Source organism: Leptinotarsa decemlineata, unplaced genomic scaffold (genome assembly GCF_025532065.1).
Source record: "Leptinotarsa decemlineata unplaced genomic scaffold, Ldec_3_MD MMD2_tig00000505_RagTag_RagTag, whole genome shotgun sequence".
In the NCBI taxonomy this organism is placed as follows: domain Eukaryota; kingdom Metazoa; phylum Arthropoda; class Insecta; order Coleoptera; family Chrysomelidae; genus Leptinotarsa; species Leptinotarsa decemlineata.
In genome coordinates, this window is record NW_027412549.1 from 10,078,132 (window position 1) to 10,086,268 (window position 8,137).

At 34.6% G+C, this 8,137-nt stretch overlaps 1 long non-coding RNA gene across 1 annotated transcript; it reads right to left on the reverse strand.

Annotated features, from left to right (window-relative positions):
• Nucleotides 1–2,229: 2,229 nt before the first annotated feature.
• On the reverse strand, nucleotides 2,230–6,433 carry LOC141481769 (uncharacterized). Its single transcript, XR_012465163.1, has 2 exons — nucleotides 4,761–6,433; nucleotides 2,230–2,315 (listed from the first exon to the last, which is right to left on the reverse strand). It is a non-coding gene; the product is annotated as an uncharacterized lncRNA (long non-coding RNA).
• Between the last annotated feature and the right edge of the window lie 1,704 nt (nucleotides 6,434–8,137).

Sequence of the window (8,137 nt, forward strand, 5' to 3'; positions counted from 1 at the left end):
AAAGTAAAATTGAGACCAATATTGGGCTGTTTCTGTTCTAATTGTCGAAGAGTTGTTGCTGGAGACTACTATGAACCTGTTTGAATGATCTTTGAACTTCTGGTCTTTCTCACTTGGAATTCAAAATGCCATCTCATAATCATAAATAATCCCAATAAATCATTCAACTACAGTCAAGATCCCTTCGCATCCGCATCATTTGTTTTCTCGTTGCTTATTATTCTTGTAGATCAGACTAGTGGACTGGATTTCTTTCTAGGACAAAACACAAGCACTGCAGGAAAATCCTTAAGGCGCTCTCAGAGCGCCTTGTATATGTGCATATGAAGGTGGTAACAAAAAAAGTGTAATATAAAAGTACAGGTATTCAATATGAAGTCGAAATTATAATTATCGTGAAATCTGGAATTTGAGTAATCGATAGAAAAATGTAATATCTAACACCTAAGTATCTTTGTATCAAGATACCCACGATACTATTAATCACATTTTACTTCTAAGTTTTTTTCTCAAATCAGTTATATCCAAGTCACAATCTGGGTAATTTCACATTTCGGTGTAACGTCGTTTAATACTGAAAAACAGGACATATATTCTTCAGCTCATTTGGTAACAAACTACATATATATTCTTGGAGCAAGGTGATTTCGTTCTGATATGTACCGCTTTTGGTGGAATCAAATGTCCCAAGTCACTTGAACACTTCCCGTGACAGTATCTATAGAAGAGAGACAAATTTCCAATCTTTCATAGATGTTCCAGGCTATCAAGGTTGCACGTGATGTTCGCGTGTCCAATCAGGCGGATGGCTCTTCTCAAGAGAAATCCAGCAACTTCTGGGTATGTTTGGGGGCAGAGCTTCATACATGAGAACAATACTCTAAAGAAAGTCTGACCTGAGATTCATAAAGCTTTAAAATTTGCTGAGATGTGTAGAGTTTTCTGATTCGGAACAGTGTTTCAAGTTTTTGAAAAGCAGCCTTCGCAGTTTCAGCAACATGATTGTGCCAAGACATATTGGTGTCCATTTTAACCCCCAACAAACTTATCGAAGCAGAAAGCGAAATTGTCCGACCTAACATTATTATATTCGGTTCGTTGACATTCATCTTCTTGGAGAAAACCGATGCCTGGGTCTCTGTGGTATTGAATGGAACCTGTTTACTTTCACCCCAATTCGAAATCACTTCTAGATCCTACTTGAGATATGCAACATCCTGCTGCCGGTGAAGATGTGCCTCCGTAGCCGATGGAATTGTACAAATTATCCAATAACATCGTTCATAAGGGTATCTGTGAATGGATATTGTCACGTGGAATATAATTTCTATTATCGATCTCTTGGAAGCTTTAGGTTGAAATGAAGGCGAACATATTTTTGGGTGATATCATTCAATTCTCTCTAAACTGAAGTTGAAAAATCTGCTACCATTTAACTATTTTAATGAAGGAATATTGGTTGGGTAACAGGATCTATTTTTGCAATATGGAACAAACGAATTCATTCGTTTCATATTGAAATCAAATAGATAATAATTGAAATTTTGACTTTTTTCGGATAACCTCAAATATGGAATCAACTGAAAAATCAATTCTGATATATATATATATATATATATATATATATATATATATATATATATATAATGGCTGATTTTTTTTTCAACCCGTTGTTATACTGTTCAAAAAGTAACAATAGGGAAGTTTTTATTTGTTTTCAATATATCCTCGAATACGCCGGGAAAAATTGAATATGACGGATTTCCGTTTTTACCAAATTTCTGCGGGCTGATTAAAATTTTTGAATTTTCAAAATGTAACATGAATAAGCTCAGAAATGGACACCTTTTCCGTCATTCCTATAGGTTCTGTTTTTCGCATACTGGCCAACCTTATCTTGGACAGAGAGTATGATCATTAATTACTTCTTGTCATAAATTTTCAGATTCCATAATATATTTACTTCTTGGAATAAATCTGACTAGACATAGCGAACGTCAAGAATTATGCTGTTATAAATACCATGTTTTCTGAATTTCGAAGAACATTAGATGTCGTAGGGTGAAAAGACTTCAGAAACGCAAGCATTATAGTCAGTATCTGAAGCAGAACTTCGAAGTATTTATAGTTTTATTAACTGAAAAACGTTCAGTTCAGGAAGTAATGGATAAACATTCATGTTGATATTATTAAACGAAGGAAGTAGGTACACGCGATCAAACTCGCAAGTCATTTTGCTGCGATTTATTAGTTTACTTAGGACATGAAGTCATTCCCTGAATGTTGAAATAGATACATCCTTTCTTGAATCTACCCTGAAAAAGAAATAAAATATTGTTATTTATGAAACGAAACTAAGTAATTACTCAAAGTCATATCATCAATAGGATGAAGAAATGAATAATCATCAACTCATTTCAGAAAAGGCACACGTGAAACTAGGAGTGTTATGCGTTAATGCTATTTTCTGAATATTTTGACCGTGGTCTGTATGTTTTTATAGCTGACGTTTCATCTACGACGGAAGTAGGTATTATCAAAGGCAATAAGGTAATATACGAAGTATTCTGATTATCCTCAAAGCATATCCTATTAAATTGATTTGGATGTCGAAATTCATTTTGATAATGGATATGGCTTCGTGTCTATTGAATCGAACGATCTGATACGAGATTATTTAAGTAGTTATATTTTATTGATATTGATCAATATGAATTATTTTTTCTCGCAGTTGGAATTATTTCTGTAGTTCTGAATGTCTTTTGTCTCGCTTCACCGTATTCGCTAGTAACTCAGAGTTCTGTCGAAAACTTGAGCCTTTTCAAAAGTGATAACGTGGGAAACTTATACGAGTGTATATTCTACTACTGCTAATTTATCGATATGCCATAGGCGATAATTCCCTTTGTGGTATCAATGAAGACTACAGCTATAAGGGATACAGTCAGGCCAGGTGTTGCTAAAATCCCTCTGGGGTCCTCAGCTGACCTTAGATTCTCTATCGTGATTTTTGTTGGTCTGAATATCGATCCTACCTTATTTTTTCAGAAACTCTCCGGATCCGGTCAGCAATGTTCTTCAGATATGGCAGCAAATCCTTTCTATTCACAAGTCTATTCTGTGATTTTTTTTCCTGGGTCATTTTGCCCGTATGGAATCAACTTCCTTATACACACCAGTTTCTTAGGGAGACTCTCAGGTTGACAGCTGCTTTGAGCCTTCCTACTGAAGTTTCAATTAACCCCTTCTTCTGTGCGTTGGTTTCTTGTACATTCTATGGCCCGATGTTTCATTTACAGGAAAATAAGTATATCGAAGCTGAATGAGACCCATGGAAGAGAATGCCGATGCCACTCCAAAGAGCTGCCATACGTGGAGAATGTTACCGACCGAATCGGAAGAGTTTCGGAAAGACACCAAATTATGTCGATATTGAAGCCAATGAGAACCATCAGACAGTCCGCCGTTTCCTCATCTTCTTCGATAATGTACGAAACATCAGGCAATAGAACCTGCAGACCACAACCAAAAAAAAAACAGGAAGTAGCTTCAACACAGTTGATTTCTGACGTAAAAAATAACACTATTCGATTTTGTGAGTCTAACTATTCAACTCCTTATGAGAAGGCCTCTTATGAGGCTTCATTTAATCAGTACGTAAATTGAACATAATTCATTTCATAACATTCTAAAATTTTTCCTAAATGGAATAATAGCTTCAATATAGATCATATGTAAAACGTATGCCAGTCGCTAGAATCTGAGAGTGAAAAAACTATTATTATTTTTATACAAGTGGTAACGATTCCCGAACTGACACAGGAGATTCACCCTTTCGTTAATGAATATTTTGTTGGTGTAACTTCTGCATGAAAATGAAATACATTCGAAATGCAGGGTGATGAAATGAAGAATTATTTTGATAGAATTTCTTGTTTATCAAATATCTTCAGTAACATTTCGAATATCATCTTATTGTATAGAGTACTATTGTTGTGAAATACTATTTCTCCTTAGTTATCAGTACGGTCAAGAATAAGGATTTAGAGAGGTTTGACTACCCCTACTGAAAGCCACCGGATATCAGTAAAAACTTATTGGTTTTGCAATTAGATGACATCCGGAGTATGAAAAAATCACAATATTTCAGAAATTTTGGAGAAAAATCATTTTGAAATTTATCATCCTGTATTTCGAAAACGCTTCATTCTCAGATGAAGTTTCAATTGAAAATATAAAATGAATCATTAAATCAATCAATATTTATTTACATTTTTCGACATGGCTTACATGTATTGGATTTTTCAATTGGTAGGTAAAGCAGTACATTTAGATGAAATAGAAATCTAATCAAACATAGGTGAACACAGAGTATGAATTTTTTTAAAATCACATAAACAATAAAAATATTTTTCAATTGAAAAGTTTTTCAACTCATGCTCGAATGAAGACAATTTATTTATATATTTCAATTCTTCAGAGAGATTGAAAAATATTTCGAGGCCAAAATGATTAGGAGCACATGAATCTATTTTTGTTTCTTCTGAATTCACATGAAAATGTTGCATTTTTTTGTTCCTTAACCATGAATATCCAAATTTCTAGTAAAAGGATTTTTATTTTCGAAAACACAGACACACGTTTAGAAAATGAAAAGACATGGAAGCTTCAAAATACGAAATGTTTTGAAAATAGCTTACACGACTCTCTGTTCGAAAATTTCGCTATACATCTTTTTGTAATAAAAATATGTTTCGCACCTGATACATTGCTCCATAGGCAAATGCCATATCTGAGTCTCGATTCGACTTGGGCATAATAAACATGCCGCATCTGTTTTCCTTTCAAAACATATCTTGAATTGACGAAGAGGAATTTCAAAAGATTCTGTTTGGAAGATAATTCTTGGCAATAGATAGCATAGTGTTTTCACCAATTTTTACTTCAAAATCATCAATATTTCTTTGGCGCCGGTGATATCTGTAAAAAATGGGGAAAACTTGGGTATAATACGAATGCAAAATATACTATTTATAAATTTTTCTGATAATAACTTGACAATTCAAAAATTAATTACGACGATTCTGAAAAGTCTCTCTCATAACAACTTATTCACATGACAACCATTTCAATGAAAGTCTGTATAGAGGACGAACAATTTTCATTTCCAACATTCTCCCACCTTTTGCAAATTGGTTTGCAAAACAAAAAAATTGAATTCGAATCGTTTTGGACTATTCACTCTTCCTCCATATATTCGTTATTCTGAACATTTTCTCTTTTTCTCCTGATTGCTTTTCTTCTCCTGCAGTATTTCTTTCAGTAGTCTGATCTTCATTTTTCCCGGACGTTGATACTATTTCTTCGTTTCGTTTGGATAACTAAATGCTTTCATCTGTAGATAGTTCCAAGGAAATTAATCTTTGTAGTGGACGAATTACTTCGCCTTTATTCACTTTTATTCGTGCTACTTTTTTTATATTGTCTCTGCCTGGGAAAATCTCCAAAATTCTTGCTCATGGCCAATCCACCCTCTTTTTATTATCTGCTTCTAGCAATACAACATCACCCACTTGAAAAGATGGCTATTCTCGCGAACCTGAATTCACTAAGTCTCAACGATTGAGACAAAACTACAGATTTATATTTTTATCAAATATTTTTTATCGATTGTATATGAATCAGGTATGTCATTGCTCGGAAGTCCTAGAAAAAACATGATGGAGTAAGAGCTCTCAGTTCCTCATCATCTGAAATATAAGTTAGCGGTCTTGCATTGATTGTGGATTCACAATCACAAAAAAGAGATAATAGTTCTTCGTAATTGACGACCGTTTCACCTAAATTTCATCTCATGAGGCCCTTCACCATCCTCACAATCCGCTCCCACCATCCACCCCACCAGGCGGCTGTGGGTGGATTGAAAACCCATTTAATTTTCCTTACCGAGGAAAATTTAGAAATTTCATCCCAATCAATATTTTTTATAAGATTATTACATCGAACAAATGATGTGCCATCATCTGAATATACTGTTGAGATTCTGCCTCTTCGAGCAATAAACCTTCGAAATGCAAGAATAAATACCCCCGTGGAATCGACGTGATCAGTTGAAAGTGAACCGCTCTATATACAGCACAAGTAAATAAGACCAGCCATGCTTCACCTGAACCTTTCAGAAACAAAGACCCAGCATAATCGACCCCCGTTATTTCAAAAGGTGCCACATTTGCCATACGATCACTAGGGAGTGGTGCTAAAGGAGTTTCAAAAGTTTTCTGACTATTTCGTTTGCAAACCATACATTCAGATAAAACTTGTTTGATAGTTTGTCTTGACTTTATTATCCAGAACCTTTCCGTAATATCCCAAAGAGAGTGATTACGCCTGCATGACACGACAAAACATGTTGAAAAAATATCAACCTATGTACAATTGTGTCATCATATGGCAACAAAATAGGATATTTAAAATATTCTTTATCTTCTATAAAAAATAATCTAGTTTTTACCCGCCATAATCTATGTTCATCTTCAAAAACTGGTAAGTTCTTCTCATTATTTTTGAATTTCTCTAAATTTTCTTTTTGTATTAACCTGATAAGAGTAATTTCAGCTTTATCAATTTCGGAATACGTTAACTCACCACTCAATCGACCTTTACTTGATGAATTAACTCTGAATCTTAATATCCAGGCAATCAATCTAAATATCTTACTATATTTTGAAAAATTATGAAACATTCTACTAAATTTTTCTCTAGAAGTTTCTGAAGTCGTCACTGTTATTTGTCTACCTTCTTCGATCCTATCACAATGAATAATCACAGTATCTGACCACAAGTCTCTACTTCTTCGAAGCCATTCAGGTCCCTCCCACCATTTACTTGCAGCTAAATGGTTGGCTTTGCATCCTCTTGAGGGCAAATCCGCTGGATTCATATTTCCAGGTACATGAAACCATTCATCGGGGCTACTAATGAATTGAATTTCCTTTACCCGATTATCTACAAATGTTTTCCAGTTCCCTCTTGTTTTGATCCAACTGAGCGTTACCATGGAATCAGACCAGAAGAACGTTTCCATCGAATTGAAAAACTTAACATTTCTTATTGATTGACATATTCGAGATCCTAAGACCTAAGACCTAAGAAATGACACTAATCATTTCCTTGATAGGCGCAATCCTAGATTTGGCTTGTAACATTTGTACCTGAACCTGACCCTCTAATTCAGCTCTGATGAATATACATGTGGCATAGGCAAGTTTACAAGCGTCGCAAAACACGTGTATTGTGTTACTGGATGAATTTAAAGAAAAGGGAGTAAGCGTCCTAGGTATAATACAAAAACCAAGCCAAGAAATTTGTCTGAGCCATGATTGAAATTGATGAACTATATTTTCTGGCAAATCTTTATCCCAACTTAATTTCAACTTCCATGATTCTCAAAGAAGTAATTTCGGCAACAAAGTTACTGGACATGTACATCCAATTGGATCAAATATTCTTTGAGCCACTGACAACAAACCTCTTTTTGTTATTGGATTATTTGATATATTGGTCAAAGCCTAGATATCACAGAAAAAAATATCATTTTTAAAATTCCATGACAATCCTAATCCAGAAGAAACATTATCTGAGCATGAAATATCTGGATGCGTTTCATCAAATGAATGTAGCCATCCCCGCAAATCAAACTTGGCTGGAGACATTATTTCCCTAGCTTGATCGATGGAAATTTTCAGCTCAGCTTCATTTTCTACACTAGTAACGCAATTATCGACATAGAAAGAAGATCTCATCTTTTTCGCTGTGTTTACCAAGTAGTCATGAACGTTCTCCAAATGGATAACCAATTGTTGCTGCTAATAAAAATGGACTACAAGAAACTCCAAATACGACCCTAGTATGCCCATAAATTTTTATTTCTTTCCTTGAATGATCCTTCCACCATAAAAATCTGAAATGATTTCTATCTTCCGGTGTTGAACTTATCTGCAAGAATGCCCTCCTAATATCAGCCGATACACCAATAGAACCTACTCTGAACTGTTTCAAAATGGATGGAATCAATTCAATCAAATTGGGACCTGTCTCGAGACACTGATTTAAAGAGTGACCCATTTTATCTTTCGCC